General features: G+C 48.9%; 1 protein-coding gene and 1 long non-coding RNA gene across 5 annotated transcripts in view; one reads left to right on the forward strand and one right to left on the reverse strand.

The window, feature by feature from the left end:
- Positions 1-4,600, reverse strand: part of LPAR2 (lysophosphatidic acid receptor 2) — a 50,744-nt gene extending 46,144 nt beyond the window's left edge. For all 4 annotated transcript variants that reach the window (XR_013229644.1, XR_013229642.1, XR_013229643.1 and 1 more), the window contains exon 1: positions 4,192-4,600. The gene's annotated coding sequence lies outside the window, so the exon portion shown is untranslated. The remainder of the gene's footprint in view (positions 1-4,191) is intronic.
- Positions 4,601-6,186: 1,586 nt separating this feature from the next.
- The window catches only part of LOC143833479 (uncharacterized), a 42,797-nt gene continuing 24,741 nt past the window's right edge, over positions 6,187-24,242 (forward strand). The window contains exon 1 of the long non-coding RNA XR_013229646.1: positions 6,187-6,224. This is a non-coding gene — a long non-coding RNA (uncharacterized LOC143833479). The remainder of the gene's footprint in view (positions 6,225-24,242) is intronic.

Raw genomic sequence — 24,242 nt, forward strand, 5'->3', positions numbered from 1 at the left:
CTGCTGGGATCGAACTCCCAGCCTCATGGACAGAGCTTCAGACAGCATATCGGCTGCCTTACCACCCTGCGCCACAAGAGGATTGACATGACCACCTGATAAATGTTTAACAATTTTTTAAAAACGTATTAAAATGAATTAACTCCCGCCTATTCAGGAAACCCTTCCAGGGCCATCAAAAAAGTTTGCCCTAGAAACTCAATTGATTAAACTCATTCTGTCATATGGTCACCTTACAGGAAGACTGGAAAAGGCTAACACGCTAGGAACCATGAAAGGCAGCACGAAAAGAGAAAGGCCCAACGTGAGATGGATTGACTCAATCAAGACAGCCATCCCCCCCTCCCGCCACCGTTTGCAAGACCTGGGTCGACATAGTATAAGTATTTAAGTATTTGAAAGGTTGTCACTTGGAGGAGGGCAGGATGCTGTTTCTGTTGGCAGCAGAGGAGAGGACACGCAGTAATGGGATTAAACTTCAAGTACAACGATATAGGCTAGATATCAGGAAAAAAAATTCACAGTCAGAGTAGTTCAGCAGTGGCCTAAGGAGGTGGTGAGCTCCCCCTCACTGGCAGTCTTCAAGCAAAGGTTGGATACACACTTTTCTTGGATGCTTTAGGATGCTTAGGGCTGATCCTGTGTTGAGCAGGGGGTGGACTAGATGGCCTGTCTGGCCCCTTCCAACTCCATGATTCTATGATTCTATAGGCAACCTGACAGCACTTCATGCACACATGCATGCACAATATGGTGGGAAGGCAGGGAAGTTTTGGCTCTGCTGCCATTAGCACCCACTATTGGTGAAGTTAAAATGAAGGTGTGCTCATCAGGTTCTTAAGGCCTTCTTGCTGACAGTATAAGGCAAACTAAAGATGTATTTCATGCCTGTAAGGAAGCCAGTGGAGAAAGATACGTTGGTAGCTGAGGTGGGGAATCTAAAAGGACCTCTCCCTAACTAGACAGCGAGGGACAATCTCCTCACAAGTTATCCCATGCCAGGTTGGCGGAGGTGGACATAGCTAGATTCTTGGTTAACTTTTTCGTTGTGGTGGCTTTGTGCTGGAGAACTTTGTAGCAGGTTACACCCAGATGGATCAGAGAGCCAGCATGGTACAGTGTCTAGCAGGGGTGGCCAAACTGTGACTCTCCAGAGGTCTATGAACTTCAATTCCAATGAGCCCCTGCCAACATGTGCTGGTTCATGGGAATTGTAGTCAATGGATATCTGGAGAGCCCCAAGCTTAGGAAACCCCGATTCAAATTCCGACTGAGGTGTGGTGGTTAGGAATGTTGATCTAGTACCTAAGGGACCCGAGTTCTAATCCCACATGTTCCATGGAAGCTTATCGGGTGAACAGGCATATGCTCTCAGCCTAAATTATTATTTATTTCTTATTTAATTCATTATACTCTGCCTTTCTCCCCAATCAGAGATGATTCTCTTCTCCTCCATTTTTACCTCACAAAAACTTTGTGAGGTAAGTTATCCTGAGAGAGTGTAAATGGCCAGCGTCACCCTGCAAGCTTCCATGGAACATGTGGGATTAGAACTCAGGTCTCTTAGATACCAGATCAACATTCCAAACCACCACACCTCAGTAACTAAACTATCTCACAGGGTTATGAGGATACGATGGAGGAGAGCAATGTATGCTGCTTTGACTTCCCAGTGGGGAAAAGGTAAGATAGAAATATAAATAATAAACAAATCTCTTCATTTCGTCCTCCCTTTTTCATATTTAAGGAGACAAAATCTACAGCCTCATCCTGCCTCTTGGCAGATACGCACGCCGCAGGCTGGCAACCCGATGACCCTCAAGGGGATGGATGGGAATCATTGCTCTAAGCCAGGGGTAGTCAAACTGCGGCCCTCCAGATGTCCATGGACTACAATTCCCATGAGCCCCTCATGGGAATTGTAGTCCATGGACATCTGGAATGCCGCAGTTTGACTACCCCTGCTCTAAGCAAATCTGAGTGATTCCCTGCACTGTACCAATGTGCATTTCGTACCTACTCTATTAATCAGGCTGAGTACTTCTTGTCATGCCAGCTGAGCCAGGTGACAATACAGTGGCAGAAAAATAAGGTTATTATAAGAAAATGGAAGTATGAGCCTGGTTGACCCTTATCTAGGATTCAGACCACCCCCCCCCCCCCCCCCCCGCTTACAACCCACTTGCTAACACCTACAGCCTGTCATTCCTCTGTTGCTTTGGTGGTGGAAAATGCCGACTGGAGTTACAGCTGACTGAAGGTGACCTCCTCATAGGGTTTTCTACCAAGAAACACAGGTTGTTTGCCACTGCCTGCCTCTGCGTAGCAACCCAGGTCTCCCATCCAAGTAACAACCAGGGCCAACCCTGCTCAGCTTCCAAGATCGAGTTAGTCTAGGCTGGGCAGGGATGAACAGAGGTGATTTCGTCTTTGCCTGTCTCTGCATAGCAACTCAGGTCTCCCATCCAAATAACAACCAAGGCCAACCTGGCTTAGCTTCAACTATCTGGCAAAAGCCAGCTAGGCTGGGCCACTCAGATCAGAGGCTGTGGCATCTGCCTTCTTAAAATAATCAACTCGCTCTTGTATATTTGTAGCACCAACATAATCCTCTTGTGGAAAGTCAACCCAGCAAATAGCCCTTTTGTTCCCCTGCGAAGACGCCCCTTCGAATCACAGCCACAGGGATCAACTTTTGATACCCGAGAGGAATTGTCATCGCTAGGTGAAAGAGTCCAGAATTCCTTGTTCGAGCAGTTTTGCATTTTTGGCCACGCCGAAGGGCAGCGAGAGTCCTCCTCGCTCGCCCAACGGAAATCGCCTTACCAAGCTTCTCTTACTGGCCGTGATAAAAACTTAATTTCTCCCCCCTTCAAACAAACGCTGAGATTCTTGGAATTCCAGCCAACTGGGCAGAAGCCAGCTCTCCTCACACTCTGGATCTAATCAAGAATTTCTCCTTGAAGCTGCCTGTATCGATCCCATAACTTAAACGCCACCTCCTGCCTTTCAGTATACCCAGCTGCCTTCCCTCAAACGGAACATTTTTAATTAACTTGAATTTCCTAGCTGTGTCCTCGTCTCCCTTAGCTGTCTCCCCCCCTCCCAGCAACAACAGAGCTGCTAGGTCATCCCTGCGGGTACAATTGCCAGCTCTAGGTCGGGAAACACCTGGAGATTTGGGGATGGAGCCTTGGGAGAACAGGAACCCACATGGGAGTACAACGTCACAGAGATCACCCCACCCACCCCCAGGCGTCCATTTTCTCCAGAACAACTGACCTCTGTAGTCCAGAGATGAGCTGTGATTCAAGGGGGATCCCCAAATCCCACTTGGAGCCTGGCACCCCTGCTCTCCAACCAATCCAATCAAAAAGAACAAGTCGTAACTCCAGGTATGGCTGGATAAGCATCCATCTCCCTCTGACACGACTTCCGACCACCTCCAGCGTCAGTAGTGGGGGGAAAAGATTAATGCAAGAGAGAGTATATATGTGCACAGTCTATATACAAGACAAAGATGGATAGACACATGACAGACGGATAGATTCAAGAGGGTAGCCGCGTTGGCCCGAAGCAGCAGAATCCATTCCACGACCGGCGGCACCTCGAAAACCAAAGTTTTGTTCAAGTTGTGAGCTTTCATGCGCAGGTACACTGCCTCAGATGCGATGTCACAGGATGGAAGAAGTCCGTTCGTACTTTTAGGTTAAAGCGGGAGTCCATTAACACACAAGCATAAAGAAAATGGTGAACAGCTTCCAGAGATAAAGGAAGGAGGCAGCAATCTGGATGCGTTTGCATTCCCTCGAAACTGAATTGCATGGGGGTAGGTTAAGGTGACCAGATTTTAACACTGGTAAAACGGGACACCATTGACCCGGGGGTGGGGGTTCTTTTTTAAAAACCTGGTCTATATGGAGCAACAAAAAGTTTAATAGAACGCATAGAACGCAAAAATAGTATTGTAAAAATTTTTTTTATTTCAGTACAATTTGCCAAGTACCCCCTGATGTCCCTCCAAAAGTGGGACAATCTGGTCACCTTAGGGTAGGTAATTACAGGTTAGGCAGGCAGGTAGGTCGACAGACTGCAGCCCTGTTTTGCATTGTTTTGCAACCCTCCTGCGAGCAACTTCTGAGCCCAACTTTCCCTCTCCCCCCCGCCTCCAAAAAAAGCAAAAGCGCCTACCTGAGTCGAGGGAAACACACTTCTCAACTTGGGTCTCCCCACGGCGGGCGCTCAGTCAGTCAGGGCTGCTCAGCCCGGGCCTCTTCCTCTCTTTCCCTCGCATGGCTTTCCAAGAACACGGCGAGGAAGGGAGGAAGGAAGGCGGCAAGCGAGCCAGCAAACCCCCAAAAGTCCTCCGCCCGCCTCCCCGCTCCTCGCCCGGCCCAAGCCCTCGGCAACGCCGACTCCCGCGAGGCGCAATGGGGCCGCGAGCTCGCCTCCTCCTCCTCGCCCATCCCTCCCCGCGGCCTCGCCTCGGCCCGCCTTTTCCCCAGCCTGGCGGGAGACCTGCCGCGAGCCACCCAGGGGCTGTAACCTGAGCCGTCGGGCCGGCCGGGCGAGGTTCCGCCTCGCGCCCTCGCGCCTCGCGCTTCTCGCCTCAGCTTTGTGAGGGGGGCGGGCAGGGCGAGGTGAGGCGAAGTTACCTCAGTCGAAGCCCGCGGGGAGCTCGCTTTGGGGGGGAGATTCAGAAGGGGCTGAAGGAGCTGGGCAGAGTTGGGGAGACCGACCGAGTTTTTATTCGGAATCAAATTGGAAACCCCGTGACCCCTCCAAGACCAGCCCGTGGCTCCCTTTGGGGTTTAGATTCGGGGGGGGGGGGGTCTGAAGGAGCTCGACAAAACTAGAGACCCACGGCCCCTTGAAAGACCAAACTTTTATTCAGAATAAAATAAAATGGGAGACCCGTGGCCCCTTGAAGACTAGCCGGGTTAAAGTTGGATGTCGCCTTGAAGACCAACCAGGTTTTATTCGGAATAAAATTGGAGGCCCGTGGCCCTTTGAAGACTAACCAGGTTAAAATTGGAGACCCGTCGCCCCTTGAAGACTAACCAAGTTAATATTGGAGACCCGTGGCCCCTTGAAGACTAACCACGTTCAAATTGGAGACCCGTGGCCTCTTGAAGACTAACCAAATTAAAATTGGAGACCCGTGGCCCCTTGAAGGCTAACCAGGTTTTATTCAGAATATAAAATTGGAGACCCATGGCCCCTTGAAGACTAACCAAGTTAAAATCGGAGACCCATGGCCCCTTGAAGACTAACCAAGTTAAAATTGGAGACCCATGGCCCCTTGAAGACCAACCAGGTTTTATTCAGAATATAAAATTGGAGACCCATGGCCCCATGAAGACCAACCAGGTTTTATTCAGAATAAAATTGGAGGCCCCTTCAAGACCTACCAAGTTTTATTCAGAATAAAATTGGAGGCCCCTTCAAGACCTACCAAGTTTTATTCAGAATAAAATTGGAGACCCATGGCCTCTTGAAGGCCAACCAGTTTTTTTTCAGAATAAAACTGGAGACCAATGGTGCCAACAAACACAAGGAACTATAGAGTATACACAAGTAACTATAGAGCCAGTGTGGTGTAGAGCGGTGACTTCTCATCTGGAAAGCTAGGTTTCATTCTCCGCTCTTCCACGTGCAGCCATCTGGGTAACCTTGGTCTAGTCACAGTCCCGTTCTTGTAGAGTAGTTCTGTCAGAGTCAGCGCCACCTCCCTTACAACGTGTCTGTTGTGGTGAGAGGCAGGGAAGGCAATTGTAAGCCAATTGTGAGACTCCTTCAAGTAGTGAAATGCAGTGTATAAAAACAGCTCTTCGCTATTGTTTGTATTTATTCATGATCTTGTTCTGCCTAACTGGTAGGGTTGCCAGCTTGGTGTAGTGGTTAGGAGTGTGGACTTCTAATCTGGCAAGCTGGGTTTGATTCCGCACTCCCTCACATGCAGCCAACTGGGTGACCTTGGACTCTACACAAGCCCTGATAAAGCTGTTCTGACTGAGCAGTTCTCTCATAGCTCTCTCAACCTCACCTCGCTCACAGGGTGTCTGGTGTGGGGAGAAGAAAGGGAAGGCAATTGTAAGCTGCTTTGAGGCTCCTTCAGGTAGAGAAAAGCAGCATATAAGAACCAACTTTTTTTCTTCTTGCCAACCTCCAGGTGGGGCCAGGAGATCTTCTTCCAACTGATCATTGGAACCTGAGAAGACAAGGTTTGGAGTTACCTAAAACCATGGTTTTAATGAGTCATTATGAGTGTATATGTGTTGATTTTTTTGTATAGCTTTGTACTTTCTAATGGTATTGCGCAAGTACTAACTGTCTTGCTATGTTTTCTACATTTGACTTTGGATATTATATCTCTGATCTTATGACTGATATTATATCTTACATTTCTTACTCACTGTTTTTCTCTGAAGGCTTCCTGAGAGAACACTCATAAAGTATAGAATGTAATATTTTCTCAGAATTCATAGAGTTGTAATTTGAGCCCACAGTGACACAAATGCCTTTTCCTCTTATGCATGCCAACTTTGGGCTGGGAAGTTCCTAGAAATCTGGCTGTGGAACTTGGGGAGGGGGAGGATTCCAGTGCTCCTTAGAGTTCACCCTCCAAAGCAGCCATTTTGTCCAGTGGAACTCATCTCCGCCACCTGGATATCCTCATAGGATTTCTGTGAGGATAAAATGGAGTAGAGAATTATGTACGCCACTTATGCTTCCTTGTGAGGACAAAAGCAGGGTATAAATGTAGTAAATATATATTTTTTAATATTGCTGAAAAATATTACTTCCCCGGTCCTTCTGTGTAGGATTTGAGCGGTAGATCGCTTGGAAACAGGAGGGAAGGTGAATGTAAGCTGCTCCTTTGGGTAGAGAAAAGCGGTATATAAGTACCAACTCTTCTTTCTCTGTTTTCCTAGTAGAAAATTACAGGAGTCCAGTAGCACCTTAAAGACTAACAAAATTTGTGCCAGGGAATGAGCTTACACGAGTCACTGCTTATTTCTTCTGTTTTCCTATTAGTCATTCCCTGCTGTATATTGGTCAGATATCCTTGTCACTGCCTCTTAATTATCTGCCACTGGTTGTGTATTCAAAGAACCTGGTTCAGCTCTGCTCTTCTCGCAGTGGGGTTATACCCATCGAGGGATTCCAGGCAGCCCAATCCATTCTCTCGGTTAAGATTTCTTTACCTTCGCTGTTACTGCTTCAATATTCCTCTGGGGTCTGCAGGCAGAGGAATGGAGCTTTACCGAAGGAGGCCTCAAAGATGCTGGAACTCACCCCTCCTCCCCTGTTTAGTCGGAATATAGCAGGGAGTAATTTAAAACCAGCTTGCTGTAATCACTGCCATATGTGTGAGGTTCCTCCATCCATCTCCACAGTGTGAGTCACTCGCCTGCAAAAGAGAGTGTTCCGAAAATAATAGAAATGATAGGGCCTTTCCCTGCAAGAGGAGGGCGGCCACGCTGCCGAAGCTGGGCAGGCTCACGTGCAAAAGGATCACTCAGAGCAGGGGGGCCCTATACCCGCCAACACCTTTTCTGCTGCCTCTCAAGTCATTTTAGGAAGTGGGGTTTTTCCAGGTAGGTTTTTTTGTTCCGCAAGGTTTCTGATTCCCTGCTCCCCCACATGCAACCAGCCAGGCGACCTTGGGCTTACGACAGCACTGATAAAGCTGTACTGACCGAGCAATAATATCAGGGCTCTCTCAGCCTCACCTCCCTCACAGGGTGTCTGTTGTGGGGAGAGGAATGGGAAGGCAACTGTAAGCCACTTTGAGACTCCTTTGAGTAGAGAAAAGTGGCATATATAAGAACCAGCTTTTCTTCTTCAGTTATATCAGGGCTCTCTCAGCCTCCCCTCCCTCACAGGGTGTCTGTTGTGGGGAGAGGAAAGGGAAGGCAAATGTAAGCCACTTTGAGACTCCTTCGGGTAGAGAAAAGCAGCATATAAGAACCAACTCTTCTTCTGATTGACTCTTGGAACCTTTTGTTACTGCTGCTTTGATTTGTTCGTTTATTGTATTCTGCTCTTCTCTTGGTGGCTCGTGGTAGTTCACCTAAGATTTGAACAATGTTAAAATACAGATAAATTAAACATACAGGTGCAATTGTAAGGATCTGCATTGCATTACATTAAGCTGTGGTAATTGTTTTGTGGCTGGCTCCGCCTCCTGCAGCAGCCATCTTGTTGCTGCGCCCACCATGCGGTGTCAGAATTCAAATATGCCTGCAGACTCAGAATGGCTGGGAACATGTTGTTTGGCTAAGTATTTCTAATTCCTGAATTCCAGCATCTAAGTTTTAGGGGCAGGGACTCACACAAATAGCGCTATAGAGGACTGAAGAAGGTTAGACTCTAGATGTCCAGGCAGGTGGGATTTGACCTTTCCTCAGCAGCTGAAAGGAATGTCCAATAACAAGTAGGCATATATACCATGGCACATCTGACAGCCCACAGATGTTTACAAAACCAGGAAGTGAATCCTAGAATCTTTCTGGGTTATTTGCTCCTGAGATGAGATGGAAATCCGTATGGTATCAATTTTCGTTCATTTAATATAGGACAAGTATACCTGTGGAAATGCTGTGGGAGCTGTGTTTCGGGGGGGTTTTCCATCCAGAAACGTTGCCAAATTCCAGGTAAGCCATGGAATTCTTTCAAAATTACAGCTAGTCTTCAGACTAAAGAGATCTGGAAGAATTGCAAACCTGAGAGGGCAGACCACTACTGAGCTCCCTTTCCCTCCCTGAACTCTGCCTTCCCCACACTTTGACCCCAAATCGCTAGAGATTTCCCACACTTAGGGTTGCCAGCCTCCAGCTCACGACTGGAGATCTCCTGGGACTACAACTGATCACAGGCAACAGAGATCAGTTCACCTGGAGAAAATGGCTGCTTCGGAAGTGGTCTCTGCAGCATCCTTCCCGAAATCTACCCTCTTTAGGCTAGGGCTGTCATGTCTCCCCTGGCCATTAGTTGGGGATGACAGCATACGATTGCCAGAACAAGGTGGGGAAACTCCTGGAGATTAGGGGATAAAGCTTGGGGAGGACAGGGCCCTCAGTGGGCCACAGCACCATAGAGTTCACCCTCCATAACATCCATTTTCTCCAGAGGAACTAATCTCTGTAGTCTAAAAATGAGCTGTAATTCCAGGGAATCCCCAGGTCCCACCTGGAGGTTGGCATCCCTACTCCTGGCTCTGCTCCCAAAATCTCCAGGTGTTTCCCAGCTCAGAACTGGCAGCACTACTTGGGTTCACAATCCTGTGTGCCAGGGGTGGCTAATCTGTGGCTCTCTAGACCAGGGGTAGTCAACCTGTGGTCCTCCAGATGTCCATGGACTACAATTCCCATGAGCCCTTGCCAGCACTGCCTCATGGTAATTGTAGTCCATTGACATCTGGAGAGCCACAGTTTGGCCACCCGTGCTATATGCATTATACACATCTGTCTGCCTCCCATTCTGCTGCTCATCTACATCCGCCTCTCAAGGTGGATCCTGGCCTTGGTTTACGGTAAGCCTGACAATGAACGAATGATTGATATTTCCATTGATCTTCAGCTTTTCCACCAGGTGGCGCTCCAAAGTGGTTTGCTAGCCAAGTAAAACATCTGTAAACCAGCATAAAAACAGATTAAAAAGCAGTTCCACTGAAATGCCAAAATGAGAACCATCTGAGGATCACCAGTGCCAAACTATGAGCGATTACTGTCAGTAACAATGAGAGGACACGTTCTTGTTTAGATCCCTGATGCCAAGGCAGGCTGCGTAGTCCTTCTTCCTTGCTTGGCCTGCTGTGGTTCTGGGCTCAGGCTTCGCTGAGAAATTGTGGGTTCCGATGCAGACGAATAGGCTTTGTGACTGAGGTGCGAATGCGATGCTTTCCTAAATGGGAAGAAATGACAGCCATTCTGCACATCTAAAAAAATAGTGTCACGCCAGCGAAATTGCGTGACGCTATAAAAAAATCATACACCCTGCCATTTCTCACCTTCTTGCTCTCCCGCTTTCTTCTGCTGCTTTTTGGCGCTTCCTGGCACTCCATATGGCTGCCTGAAAAGGCAGAGGAGAGGGATGTGCTATACACATCTCTCTCCCTCTGCCTGTCAGTCATGGCAGGCAGCCAATCACCTTTTCCCCTGTTTTAAAGGGACCACAATGCAAGCGTTTTTTGTTTTTTTTAAGTGAAACTTCTCCATTGGTATGCCTATGTATCTAGGTGTATAGTGCTTATTTTATTGCCACCCCCCCCCAGCCTTGAAGCTTAAGAAAAGTAATCTTTTCACTTTTTTGGGGGGTGGGTCTGAGAAGCATGCTTTGTGTGTCAACTGGTGGGGGAAATTATTTTTTTGCTCTACCTAGATGAAGCCATGCATATTTGTTGCTCCAGGCAGTTTGATACAAAAAAATAAAAACCCTGTTCCCAGAATGAGGGAGAGGGAAGTGGGTGCGAGGGTGGGCACTGGAGACGGAGTGCCAACTGTCCCCCTCCCATTTTAGAACCGGGGGTCCCCTACCACCAGGCCCTAACCCTACCATTAGTCAGCAGTCTGGTGGCAGAATTTATCAAGAAAAAGAGGAAGGCCCAGGTGGCACCACTTCTAGCATGCACAGGATATGACATCATCATTATAATGTTATATTGTTATAATGTTATAATGTAAACCGCCCTGAGACTCCGGGGAGGGCGGTATAGAAGTATGATAGATAAATAAATAAATAAATAAATAAATAAATAAATAAATAAATAAATAAATCGCACTGGTGATGTCCAGGCAACGCTCTGGTTTATGGGTACAATCTATGTGGTATAAGCCCTTTTTATAGTTTTTGCCCAAATACTAGGATGTCTCCACGACATCATGCCATAATGGCATCACTTCCTGTGTTAGATGGAAGTGATGTAACCACATTGCTAATGACATCACTTGGGCCTCCCTCCCATTCTTGATCAGTCCCCGCATTCTTGATCAGTCCCCCCCCAGTTACCAGGAAGGACTTAACACTTGGTGTAGTCTGCACAGGTTTTTTACCCAGCTCAAATAAATCCCTGACGTCTACACTGAATTCAATTTCCATTTAGATTTTGGCCACTTTAAATTTCCCCCCTGCAACATTCATGATTGATCCGGAGTGATCCTACCTTTCCCCTGCAATATCCAGAAGTGGATATAACCCTCGCTATTTCAAAAAAACAGCATCAGTAAATGTGCAGTTCTCTGTTTTTTTAAATTAACTTCCTGCCTTGGGCCTCCAATGCTGTAAGAGAGCAGTCTTCCCTGACTGGCCAGGGCGTCAGTTCAAAGACTTCCTGGTTCCCGGTTGCAAGGCTTGTCTTAAAGTGACTGCGCTCCAGAAGCCCTAACTTCTCTCAGCAGAGATTTGCCTCTTGGATTTATTCCCCTTCCTCTGCTGTCTCCAATCCTTTCCCCACCCCCCACCCCCATTCAAGTAAAGAAAGAAAAAGACTCCTGCTGCGCTTGCCCCCCCCCTCCGATTTGAGCTTTTCCAATCGAGTGCAGAACACTTTTATGTTTCAATTGGGGGGATAGAGGAAGACCCGAGTTCAGATCTATCTGAATTCAGCAGGATCCACAACGGAAAAAACAAAGTAGGTGCAGAATCAGCACTTGCTGTAATTACGGAAGATATTCAGGCCTCACTTAGAGGTTAGCAACTCTTAATGGGGTTAAATACCCAACATCTTGAGGTATCTTTTCACCCCCAAAACAATGATTCTCAGGGATTACTGGGACAGAAGACTTAAAGCCCCTGTATTAATTGTAAAAGAAAATCTGATTCCTTTGCTGGGGAAAAAAGAGGGAATGGATGAAACACAGGAGCATCACCTTGCGAGAACATTTGTTTCCAGGAGTCAATATGAATTCCTGGTGCAAAGTAAGGCTTTAATCCACCTCTTTGCTTGAGGTGGGTTCTGTGTTTGACGAATAATCAGTCGCCTTTCTTATCACCAAGTCATGAAGAGTGCACAGACATCCACGCTCACATGCACACAGACAGACATCACAGGTGCAGTGGCCTTGACTGAAGCACCAGTTGGGTTAAAGAGTCTGACCTTGGAAGGAATTAGAACCCAAGCCCCCAGGGCTTTAGTGACCGGCTAGCTATCTCCACACAGTGAATGTGTAACAGAAGAGCAGATGCCTTTGGCCTGTGGGGAGGCAGTGCAGGGAGGGAGGGAGATGACCCTGTTGAGACGGGGTCAGGACACATGTCTGTGGTTCGGTGGACTTTGTCTCGTCATTGTCTCTTCCTGACCCAGTGATGTCTCAGGCCCCAGTTTTGCAAGAAAGCAACAACCCTTTTCTCAAGGGTGGCATTTCAGACAGTAGATAGGATGAATGAGGGTTGCCAACTCCAGGTTGGGAAATACCTGGAGATTTGAGGGCGGAGTTTGGGAAGGTTGGCTTTAAGGAGGGAACTTCCACCCGCCGAAGCAGCCATTTTCTCCAGGAGGAATAAGTGTTCTAAATAAATAAATAATAGGCCGTCTATGTAATCCGAAGATCAATTGTAATTCCGGGGGGGATGCTAACCTAGAGACTGGTAACTTGAGAAGAAGAGCTGTTTTTTCTATACCCCACTTTTCACTACCCAAAGGAGTCTCAAAGCGGCTAACAATATCCTGCCCTTCCTCTCCCATGACAGAAGTCCTGTGCGTTAGGTGAGGCTGAGAGAACTCTGGAAGAACTGTGATTGTCCCAAGGTCACCCAGATTGTGGAGGAGGAGTGGGAAATCAAACCCAGTTCTCCAGATTAGAGGCTGCTGCTCTCAACCACTACACCCAGCTGGCTCTCTCATTCATTTCAGAAGAAAGACTTTGCTACAGAGGGGATAATACTTTTCTGCATGGAAAAACTAGCACCGCAGGTCGAAGCTTTCCACATGCAGGGGTGGATCCCAGAGGAGCATGAATAGAGGAAGAGTCGGGACTGGAAGAACACGGGTCAAGTACCATTTTGCCTAGGGTTACCAACTCCAGGTTCAGAAATGGCTGGATTTTTGAGGATGGTGCTGGGGAGAGTAGAATTTAGGGAGGGTAGAACCTTGGTAGACTATAAGGCTGTGCATCCTACCTTCCAAAGCAGCCATTCCCCCTGGAATACATGGAGTAAATGTATTAAATAAACAAGCAGTGATGCCAGCTTCCAGGTGGGACTTGGAGATCCCCTGGAATCTCTTCTCCAGACAACAGATCAGTTCCCCTGGAGAAAATGTATGTTTTGGAGGGTAGACTCTAGGGCAGTGGTCCCCAACCCCCGGTCCAGGGACCAGTCCCGGTCCGTGGATCAGTTGGTACCGGGCCATGGCTCCTCCTCATCCTCCCTGGCTGCTGCCTCAGGGACTGCCCTGCCACTCTGCCACCGGCTCACCATTGGTGCTCTCCAGCGGCCACCATGGCTGGGACTCCCCCTTGGCGTGGCACTGCGCAGCTGCTGCTGGCAGCGCCTGCCAGCGGGCGGTGTGAAGTCAGGAGTGCCGGCGGGAAAGGAAGTGGAGCAGGGGTTCAGGCCGCATGCACGTTTTCACCACCAGGGGGCGCTAAGGCGCATGCGTGGCAGTTCCGCACATGTGCATTTGTGTCCGCCGTCATGCCAGCGGCTGCGCCTGCCTCTTCCCCCCATGTAGCAGCAAGAAGCTAGCCAGGCTGCAAGCGAAGCGGCCGATTTGGTGGCCGCTTCTCTTGCGGCCTGGTGAGTTTCTTGCTGCGGGGTGGGGGGGGAGAGGCAGGCGTGGCTGCTGGCGGCCCGCTACTGAGGCCTTCGCGGCCCACTACTGTGCCGCAAACCGGGGGTTGATGACCCCCGCTCTACGGCATTTCACTCTGTGCTCCCCAGCCTCCAACCCCAAATCTCCAGGAGTTTCCCAGCCTAGATATGACAACCCTATTGTTATGTCTGTGGGCATTTGGCCACTGATGCAAATGTGGGCTCCTGCCAGCCAAGGAGCTAACCAATCAAAGGAACCTGATCTCTCTGCTAGAGCCAATCGGATTGTTCTGCTATGGCCAATCGGATTGTTTTGCTTAAGGACCAGTCAGATTGCTCCGCTAGGGCCAATCGGATTGCTCTGCTTAGAGCCAATCAGAGGCAGCAGCTGGCTGCCTGAAAGGTATAAAAGTGCATGAGATTGCCTGTTTTTCTCTGTTCAGTAGTTGTAGTCTGAAGCTGGAGTTCCTAAATAAAAAGAGCTGTTCTGAAGAATTGGAGTCTCTGATCACTGAACCCACAGACTTAATACCTATCACCACCACTACCACCCCCAGCCAATGGCCAGGAGGAACCTAGCTACCCAATATCTAAGTGACTGATGTACTCTGGAGACCTGTTGAAGAAGAGTTGGTTTTCATACTCCGTTTTTCACTACCCAAAGGGAGTCTCAAAGGGGCTCACAATTGCCTTCCCAACCTCTCTCAACAACAGACACCCTAGGAGGTCGGTGGGGCTGAGAGAGCTCTGACAGAACTCTGTGTGAGAACAGCTCTAACAGAACTGTGGCTAGCCCAAGGCTGTCCAGCGGGCTGCAAGTGGAAGAGCAAACGAGCCAGCCTAACCGGCCCGTCGATTCTCAAAACGCTTGAGCTGGAGCCAGTGATTCAGGCCCTGCGCTCCCAGGAATGCTTTGCCGGACGCCGTGGGTTTAGCCGGCCTTTCCCCGGAAGCTGTCTCCTTTCATTTCTGCCACAGATTCCAGAAGACGCCCTTGGCTGCTGCTTGCTGCACCAAAAGCCAGCGGAGGAACAGATTTGGAACAGATGAAGGCCCGGCCTCCCTTTCCGCCAGCTGTTTGTGGCTGCCCCCCGCTCTATCATTTGTTTTAAAAAAAGAACTTGCAGTGCTGCAATTCCGGGCTTTGCTTAGGCAGCATCTTTGCGATCGTTAGCGCGAGGGCCCTGGAGAGGGCTGGCTGGCTGGCTGGCTGCACCAGTGACGCGCTCAAACAAATTTACCTTTCTTCCCTACCTGCATGTCAGATTAATGGGTGTCATTGCCTGGCATCCTTGCTGCTGCCGAGCCGAGAAAGGCTACGTGTTGCGGGAGGATGGCCCGCTGAAAGGCAAAAGAAGTCTGGAAAAGTGCAAATGCCAATTTGAAAGGGGGGAGAGAGAAAAGATAGAGTTGCCAACTTCCAGGTGGTGACTGGAGACCTGGGTTTAAAACATCTCCAGGCGACAGAATGGTTTACCGATGTATGTAATCGTCGCTTCCCTGGTGGAGTCTAGGACATTACACCCCATTGGAGTTCCTCCCCTCCCCAGGTCTTGCCCTCCTCAGGCTCCATCGTACAAATCTCCTCCTATTTTCCAAGCTAGCAACCTTACTCTTGGATGAGGAACCTCTGGGACAGAGCAGTGGCATGCACAAGCGTGCATGCACAAGCAAGCTCACACCTTGAATTCATCTTTGTTGGTCTTAAAGGTTCCATTGGCCTGAAATTCTGTTATGCAGATTCCCGGTGGCCACTGTTGGGGGGATGCAGGGTTAGGGTTGCTGGATGCAGGCTGGGAAACTTGGGGAGGATGGGGAGCTCAGTGAGGTACAATGCTGCAGCGTCCACCCTCCAATGCACCCATTTTCTCCAGGCGAGCTGCTCTCTGCTGTCTGGAGATACACTGTGATTTCAAGAAATACCCAGATCCTACCTGGAGGCTGGCGTCCCTAGCTAGAGCCACACAAGGATGTCTCAGAGACAGGCAAGAATGCAAAGTCAGAGCAATTATTGTTTGTGACATCAGGGAGAAAGACGACCAACATAGTCTGTGTACAGGTTGCAGGGATCAGATCCTCTACACCTGAGGTGCACGACATACGGCTTGCGGGCCACATGCAGGATCAAATTCAGAATCAATATCTTTACAGGCATAGTTAAAACAATAAAATGAGACTGAGAAACAAAGTAAAACAAATCAACATTCAGACTCTGACGGTCAAGGGGATTTATTGCAAGGTTTGAATAGGGAGAGGCACAGAAATGTGACAGTGATTCCAGTGACAGTGATTGGTTTGCAGTAGACACGCAGGATTTTGGTCCAATGGGACCTTAAACGAGCCAAAGGTTTTTGGGGACCTAGCTCTTTTTAGATTTAAAGTATCTGACGGACAAAGGGAGCTTTGATTCTCCAAAGCTTAGACCCACCTGAATCAACTCTAGTTCTTCTATTAAGTGGATGTATTATATTCTCATCAGTAAGGCGTGGGGTGGGGAGAGCTGTAACAAGGAAAGCCAGTTTGAAACGAACAATCAGCTCATTCCGTGTGGGTGAGGGTTTCCTCCAGCAGTTGTTGGACGGGCAAAGCAGGATGAAGATAAAATCTAGTTCAAGCTAAGCAGATGCAAAGGAAGTTATAAATGTACAGTTGAACTAATAGATGCAGATGGGTTGCCATGTTGGCCTGAAGCAGCAGAACGACGCTTGAGTCCATTGGCACCTTTAAGATCAGCAGCATTTCATTCAAGGCGTAAGCTTTGTACACGCATATAAAAGCTTGCCTTACACCTTGAATAAAATGTTCTTGGTCTTAAAGGAGCAGGGCATACACTATATTAGTATCCACAGTGAGTGAGGAAGCTCAGGTCCCTTAAGGATCTCGGATGGGGGCAGTAAATAGCCTTACAGTTAATGAATTCTAATTCAGCCATTTCACAGTGGATTCTCCCCTTGAAGTTGATAACTTCAGATCAGCAACAGCATGCCCTGAAAGATGTAATAATTTAATAATTTCTTACCGGTTTCTGAATACTGGATTTGCATCCATTTATTCTTTTGCATGGGGACTGGCCTGTTTGTCCCATATAGCAGGGGTAGTCAACCTGTGGTCCTCCAGATGCCCATGGACTACAATTCCCATGAGCCCCTGCCAGCGTTTGCTGGCAGGGGCTCATGGGAATTGTAGTCCATAGACATCTGGAGGACCGCAGGTTGACTACCCCTGCCATATAGAGACTACAATACCAATGGCTCATGATGGCATATATAACACTGGAGAATGAGAAAATGTAGAAGCTCGTAACGGTATGACTGGTGTTATTAGATCTCACAATTGTGTTGCATATGAGGTCAGTTGCAAATTCACACATTATGGAGAAATGATGTCAGGTGGCCATGCCTCCTTGCCCCGCCTCCCGGAAATGACATGGCACTGGAAGTGACATTACCACCCATGCTAACAAACAGGATAGAGGAGGATGGGGGTAGGGAGACAGGAAGCAGTTTAAGGTGGGAATAGATGCGCAGGTTCTGTCCTTTCCCAGGCTCAGAAACCAGGAGACCACTCACTTATGCTCAGGAGCATGGGAGGGGGAGCAACGGAAGTGGTTGCTTCCCTAGCTTGTGGACAAATTCATTAAGGTAGGAGGGGAAATATAGTGGACCATCTCCAGAGCTCCTGCAGACCCCTAGTCTGGTTGGGAATCGCTGGTCTAAAATGTCTGTTGTGCTTCCAATAGTGGATAGCGATAGCGTTTAGTGGATAGCTATAGCGATAGAGCCACTTGTGGCGCAGAGTGGTAAGGCAGCTGTCTGAAAGCTTTGCCCATGAGGCTGGGAGTTCAATCCCAGCAGCCGGCTCAAGGTTGACTCAGCCTTCCGTCCTTCCGAGGTCGGTAAAATGAGTACCAAGCTTGCTTGCTGGGGGGTAAACGGTAATGACTGGGGAAGGCACTGGCAAACCACTCCGTATTGAGTCTGCCATGAAAACGCTAGAGGGCGTCACCCCAAGGGTCAGACATGACTCGGGGCTTGCACAGGGGGATACCTTTACCTTTACCTATAGCGATAGACCAAAATAGCACATCAGTTCCACAGCAGGACCACTGGGATGCCTTGCTGCCGTTTTGCTCTAGCACTCAACATAGAACAATTTTAGAAAACCCACACACAAGAAAGATGGCACAGCAAAACAGGGCGACATGGGGAGATTTACTGCTTGAAATGGCCAGAGTGCGTCAGAGTTGGCTCATTACTGAAAGGAAGTTTGCTGTGTTAAACCCCCATTTAGCTTGGAATGGGGCGAACAACGGACAACATCCAGTTTAGGACAAATCTGGCCTATGTCTCCTTTAGCCGGACTATTGCTGAAAAGGAGAAATGGTTTCAGGGGGCAGGGTAGGGATGCCAGTCTCCAGGTCGGATCTGGGGATCGCCTGGAATTATAGCTCCCCTCCAGGTGGCAGAAATCAGTTCCCCTGGAGAAAACAGCTGCTTTGGAAGGTGGACTCTATACAGAGTTACCAGTTTTCCCCTGGGAGAGTTACCAAATCCAGGTTAGGAAACACCTGAAGATTTGAGGATGGCACTTGGGGTGTACAGGGACCTCAACGAAGTACAATGCCCCAGAGTCCACCCTCCAAAGCAGCCCTTTTCTCCAGGGAAACCTATCTCTCTAGTCAGGAGATGAGTTGGAATTCTAGGGGATCCCCAGGTCCCATTTGGAGACTGTCATCCCTAACTCCATAGCACTATATTCTACTGAGGTCACTCCCTGCCCCCAAATCCTCACTTTGGGGGCTCTACCCCCAAAGCCTCCAGGTATTTCCCAACCCAGAGCTGGCAACCCTAGAGCAGGGGTACGGTCAAGGAGCAAGGAAATGCCAGCAGATTTAGTCCTCTCCTGGGAGCTGTGTTAAATAGGCCAGGGCCTCGCAGTGGAATTGGAGGGAGAAGGCCAAAGCCAGATGAGAGGGAGAGCTGTGTTGACAGGGAACCGCTGGTGCAGAGGTGAGCATCTGGATGAGGAAATTAGGAAAGCAACAATAAACTAGGCTCAGCGGAGGGATGACATTCAGAGACCCTGCAGAATGTTTGAGCCAAGAATGCTTACGAGTAGTCCCAGATTTCTGGGACATGCCCCTGGGAAATTGCTGCCCTTGTTGTTGGGTTTTGCATTGGAGGCACATTGTTAAAAGGTTTGCCGGGGTCGGTGGTTAAGTATCGCTGCTCTTTGTTGCCCCTCCTACCCCCATTTGACAATATTTGTGGCACCAGGGAGGCTGGCCTCCAGAATTGCAGCTCATCTCCAGACCACGGAGTCCACTTCCCATGGGGGAAATGGATGCTTTGGAGGGTGAACTTCATTGTACCCAACTGAGGTCCCTTTCCTCTCCAAATCTCTAGGGGTTTCCCAAGCTGGATCTGGCAACCCTACCCATCCATCCCCTGCTGCTGGCCAGGTGGGACTCGGCACCCCTAACCGGCACAGAGAAGATTTTAGGGGCGATTCCGTGAGATGGTTCTTAGTGACTTTGGACAGAGGGCTGTTTGGCGGGTGCTGTCTTTAAGGTTGCTGGTGTCCATGTGGGACTCGGCACCCCTAACTGGCACAGAGGAGATATTTGGGGCAATTTCCACAAGATGGCTCATAGTGACAAGACTTTGGCCAGAGGGCTGTTTGGCGGTGGGCTGGCATGCTTCGGCAACTATTCAAGCCCGAGGTGGCCAGCGCCTAGGGCTTGAATGGCCACCAAAGTGCACTGAAGCGTACAAGCCTAGTTTTGCGGGTGCTGTCTTTAAGGTTGCTCGCTTTAGACTGGGAAAGACCTGGAGACTTTTGGTGTAGAGTTGGGCATAGGCAGGATTTGGGGTGAGAAGGGACCATAGTGTTGTCTAATGCTATGGAGTCCCCCATTCCAAGCATCCATTTTCTCCAGGGGAACTGATCTCTGTTGCCTGGAGGTGAGCTATAATTCCAGAAGATCCCCAGGTCTCATCAGGGGACCGGCATCCCTAGCCATCTTTGACAGCCTCAATTAGGCCTGCATTCCTGAACAAGCATTATCAAGTCCCCTGCTTATTTTGTTAGGGAAAAATCAGAATTTATGGTCGAAGGCCCTCACTCACAGCCTTTGTTATTCCTTTTCAAACGTTAAGCCAAAAGGCTATTAGGAGAATAGCCTTTTTTCCCCGGGCTCCGCAGGCATCCCACATTCAGCCCAGTGGAGAGAAAGCTGGGTTTTGCAAACATAATTCTTGCAAAAGGGGTGGGGTGGGGGTCATGTGGAATTTAGTTACTAGGGATTGTTTCCTTTGCTTCCACCCGCTGGGCCTTGACCAAACCATGAGTGGTTTGAAACTATGTGAGCTGATACCGGCCTGCTTGGGGAGGGCAGCATCCAGCCTAATTTTTGTTTTCACTGACAATAGGAAACGGTGCCAGAGAAAATGAGCTCTTGGGCTGGGAAGAGCCGGGCCAGGGCATGTTTCATAAACATCCGACTTTTCCTCAAGGTGACTGCTGACTCCAAGATAGCATCCAAGGCCACTTTGGAGGAGGCCAGGGCTGAATTAATAGATGTGTGATCCATAGGGCAAAATATATACATTCGGAGGCACCTTTGAGGGGGCACCTGAAAGCCCTGCTCCCCCCCCCCAGACAGTGAGGCACTTTTAGAGGGCTGTTTCTAAGTTGTCTATCTGCTTCAGGAGTGTTTCATCTCAGGTGGAAGGAATGGGAGAGATAACTTCTATACGGTTATACCTTGGTGTTCGTTTCTCACTTCTGCTAACACTCAGAAAAAGCCTCTTTTTCCTCTGAGGATTAGCCGAAGGGAGCAAAGAGTTGCCAGCACTTTGTTGGCAATTCCTGGAGATTTGGGGGTGGGGCTAGGGATGCCAGTCCCCAGGTGGGACCTGGGGGTTCCCCTGGTTTTACAGCTCATCTCCAGGTGACAGAGATGAAAGAGAAGTTGGTTTTTATGCCCCACTTTTCTCTGCCTGAAGGAGTCTCAAACAGGCACCCTATGTTAGGTGAGAGAGCTCTGGAAGTATTGTTCTCTGAGAGCAGTACTGTCAGAGCTCACCCAGCTAGCTGCATGTGGAGGAGTGTGGAATCAAACCCAGTTCAGCAGATTAGAAGCCATTGGCTGTTTTGGAGGGTGGACTCCATAACATTATACTCCATTGAGGTCCTTCCCTGCCCCGGATCCTGCCCACTCCTGGCTCCACCCCTAATGTCTCCAGGTATTTCCCAAACCAGACCCAGCAACTCTAGGTAGGGATGCCAGCCTCCAGGTGAGACCTGGGGTTCCCCCAGAATTACAGCTCATCTGTAAACTACCAAGATCAGTTTCCTGGGAGAAAATGGATGCTTTGCAGGGTGGACTCTGGGGCAGAGCCCAGTTCTTTGGGCACTCAAAGAAGGTGCCTTCATCTGACTTCTGTTGTTTGCAATAGTAAGGAGGGAAAGATTCTCTATTCTTGTCTCCCCCCCATCCGCCATTGGGAATAATGGCGCTCAGATGGGGGCACTATTTTTTGGTTTCTGCAGAATTGGATCCACTGGCCCAATCTTTTTCAAACTTGGGGGTTCTTTTGAGGAGAGGCTCTTACAACTACACGGTTGATTTGGTGCCTCTATCTCAAATCCCTGCCCTCCAGGCCATGGAAAAGACAGAAAAGGAATTTTTTTAGGCCTCTTAAACTGCCTGATCTCCATCTGACTGAATCACGCCCGAATCATGGTTCAGTGATTCTGCCAAGGCTGATTTGGGCAGTCTCACTTAAGGGGAACTGTAATTCAGACCGGATTTGTCCAAAAAGTGTCCAAATCAACATTGGTTCTGGTACTTTTCGGACTATCCGAAATGAATCATACATGCCTGCTTCTTGCCCAGCAGGGCTCTGGATTGGCCACTAGACGTATGATGAGTTTTGCACATCAGTTGGAGCTGCCACCACAGTGTTCATTTTATTCTCCGTCCCTACTCCTCCCTTGTGTACTTTTAAAACTGCTCCTGTACTTGGGCTTCCCAAAGCCAGCAAGGTTAAGAGCAGCGGCCTCTAATCTGGACCACCAGGTTGGATTCCCCACTCCTCCTCCACAAGCAACCAGCTGGGTGACCTTGGGCCAGTCACAGTTCTCTCAGAGTTCTCTCAGCTCTGCCTACCACACCGGGCCCACTGGCTCAGAGATGTCGGGGAGTTCTGATTTAGGCTCTCTCTTATCCAGAAATCAAAACGGGGTGTGTCCCATTTTCAGTATAAGCTTTCTGCAAGATCAAGCCGTCGAACCTGTTCCTGACTGTACCACTTCCGCATTCAAAACGTCCCGCAAATTGCACATGCCGGAAAAGTCCATCCTAATTTCTCCAGCGCAGCTTTTCTTGAGATCTGTTTATTTGCTTTTGCAATCGGGGGACGATCCAACAGACAGCCTTCTGCCCACTTGCAGCCCAAAGTGGTCAGGTCCAGTGGACCATAATGACTTTATTTTGCAACCTTTACAGACTCTCCCTGCATCCCATAAACCAGCAGAGGGCTGATTCCAGACAGGTGTTAGCAGTGAATTTGCAGAGCCTTGGACCTTGAACGGGCCGTTGTCGCAAGGCCGCAGCTGTTTGGCAGTGGTCATAAAAAACAGCTTTCTCCAAGGTCGATGGCTCAAAGGTGATGCAGAGAAGAACCCCTGGAATGTGAGACAGAAAGGAAGAGGCTTTGTGTCTCAGCTGGAGGATAATTTCAAGCTCGGAAATGTAACATATTTATGTGCAACATATAGTGCTGTTATCCTGCGGTCCTTTAGTCTTCCTCTAATGTTGGCACAGAGTGGTAAGGCAGCGACATGCTGTCTGAAGCTGTCTGCCCATGAGGTTGGGAGTTCGATCCCAGCAGCCGGCTCAAGGTTGACTCAGCCTTCCATCCTTCCGAGGTCGGTAAAATGAGTTTGCTGGGGGGTAAACGGTAATGACTGGGGAAGGCACTGGCAAACCACCCCGTATTGAGTCTGCCATGAAAGCGCTAGAGGGTGTCACCCCAAGGGTCAGACATGACCCGGTGCTTGCACAGGGGATACCTTTACCTTTAATGGTTCCTATGAATTGACATGTGATTTGATTTCACCAAGACCTGGATAGTCCAGGGTAGAAGATGAGTTGGTTTTTATACCCCGATTTTCACTGCCCGAAGGAATCTCAAAGTGGTGGGCTGCATATAACATGGGTTATATGCCCCTGACTCAATGCTGTTGAGAAGTAGGTTTATTTCCTGCTTCCCCATCGGTTACCCTGGGTTTTCCCCGTATTTTTCCAAACTTTCACAGACCTTATTTCTTTCAAAGTTTGGGGAAAGTCAGTAAAGCTTGGATGTGAGTGAGAAAGCTCAGATTTTCCTTGCCTCACCAGCTGCTTTCCGTGCTCCAGTCCTGATTCTGTGGCAGCTATTCTCCTGCCCCACTGGCAGACTTTTTACTTTGTTAAAAAGCAACAATTGAATAGTGTTATAAATGGCCCTTGAGTTTCCAACTTTCTTTTTTCTGTAAAAATATCTGTGGCCCCTTGTGGAGACCTTGTGGCCCCTTTTCCCTTATATCCACACAATAAAAAGGGCTAGACTTTTTTAAACAAAAGGTGGTACTAGAGGGAGTAGATATCTCTCATGGCTAGACACCATTAAGACTACTAGGCTTTTATAGCCCTGCCCTCTGTGAATTTGTCCCGTCTAAAGCAGGGACTGTTGCTCTTCAGTGTAGCCAACTCTGGAAAAGAGAGGTAAGAACTACCTGGTGGTCTGCCTGTCTTTCTTTTCCTTTTTCCCTCCCTCCCTCCTTCCTTCCTTGATCCTCACCTATATGTATCTCTTTTGGAGAGACCCCCGTGCACTGATTAGATCATGGAAAGCTTCCTGAGGGACTTTCAGCTGCCAGCTTCTGTGTGTTTCTTTAAATTACCCTGCAACAGGAATATTTTCTTTTTAAAAAAGACAGCTGAAGTTGGCCCTGCGCATCACTGCGAGCGCCGGGTCGAGCTGGAAGCCCTTTGGTCCCTTCCCAGCCAAGTTTCATCCAGAGAGAGCTCCAAGGGGATATTTATCTACCACGGCTCCCTGGAAGCACACGCGGCCAGGCTCCGAGGAGGCAGACAGCCCGCATCATGAATCCAAACATTGGAAGGCGCCTTCTTGCACACGTGTGAGACCCTGGCAGCGCTAGAGCCGGGGCCATAAACTCAACACCTCTATCCCCTGAGCAGAGAGATGGGCTGGGAGGAGCAGCCAAAAAGTGAGAACATTTCCCCTTGACGAGGGGTTGGTTTCTACAGGGAAAGCTGTTTGTTTGCTCTTGCAAAGCTCTGGTTCATTTCCATGCGGTTTTTACAGCTGACTGGCCTGCGGGAGAAAGGACAGAAAACCTAATTTATGGGGCCAAAGGAAGGGCTGCCAACCTCTGGGCTACATAGGTTAGTTCCCCTGGAGAAAATGGCCGCT

Source organism: Paroedura picta, chromosome 3 (assembly GCF_049243985.1).
Source record: "Paroedura picta isolate Pp20150507F chromosome 3, Ppicta_v3.0, whole genome shotgun sequence".
Classification (NCBI taxonomy): Eukaryota; Metazoa; Chordata; class Lepidosauria; order Squamata; family Gekkonidae; genus Paroedura; species Paroedura picta.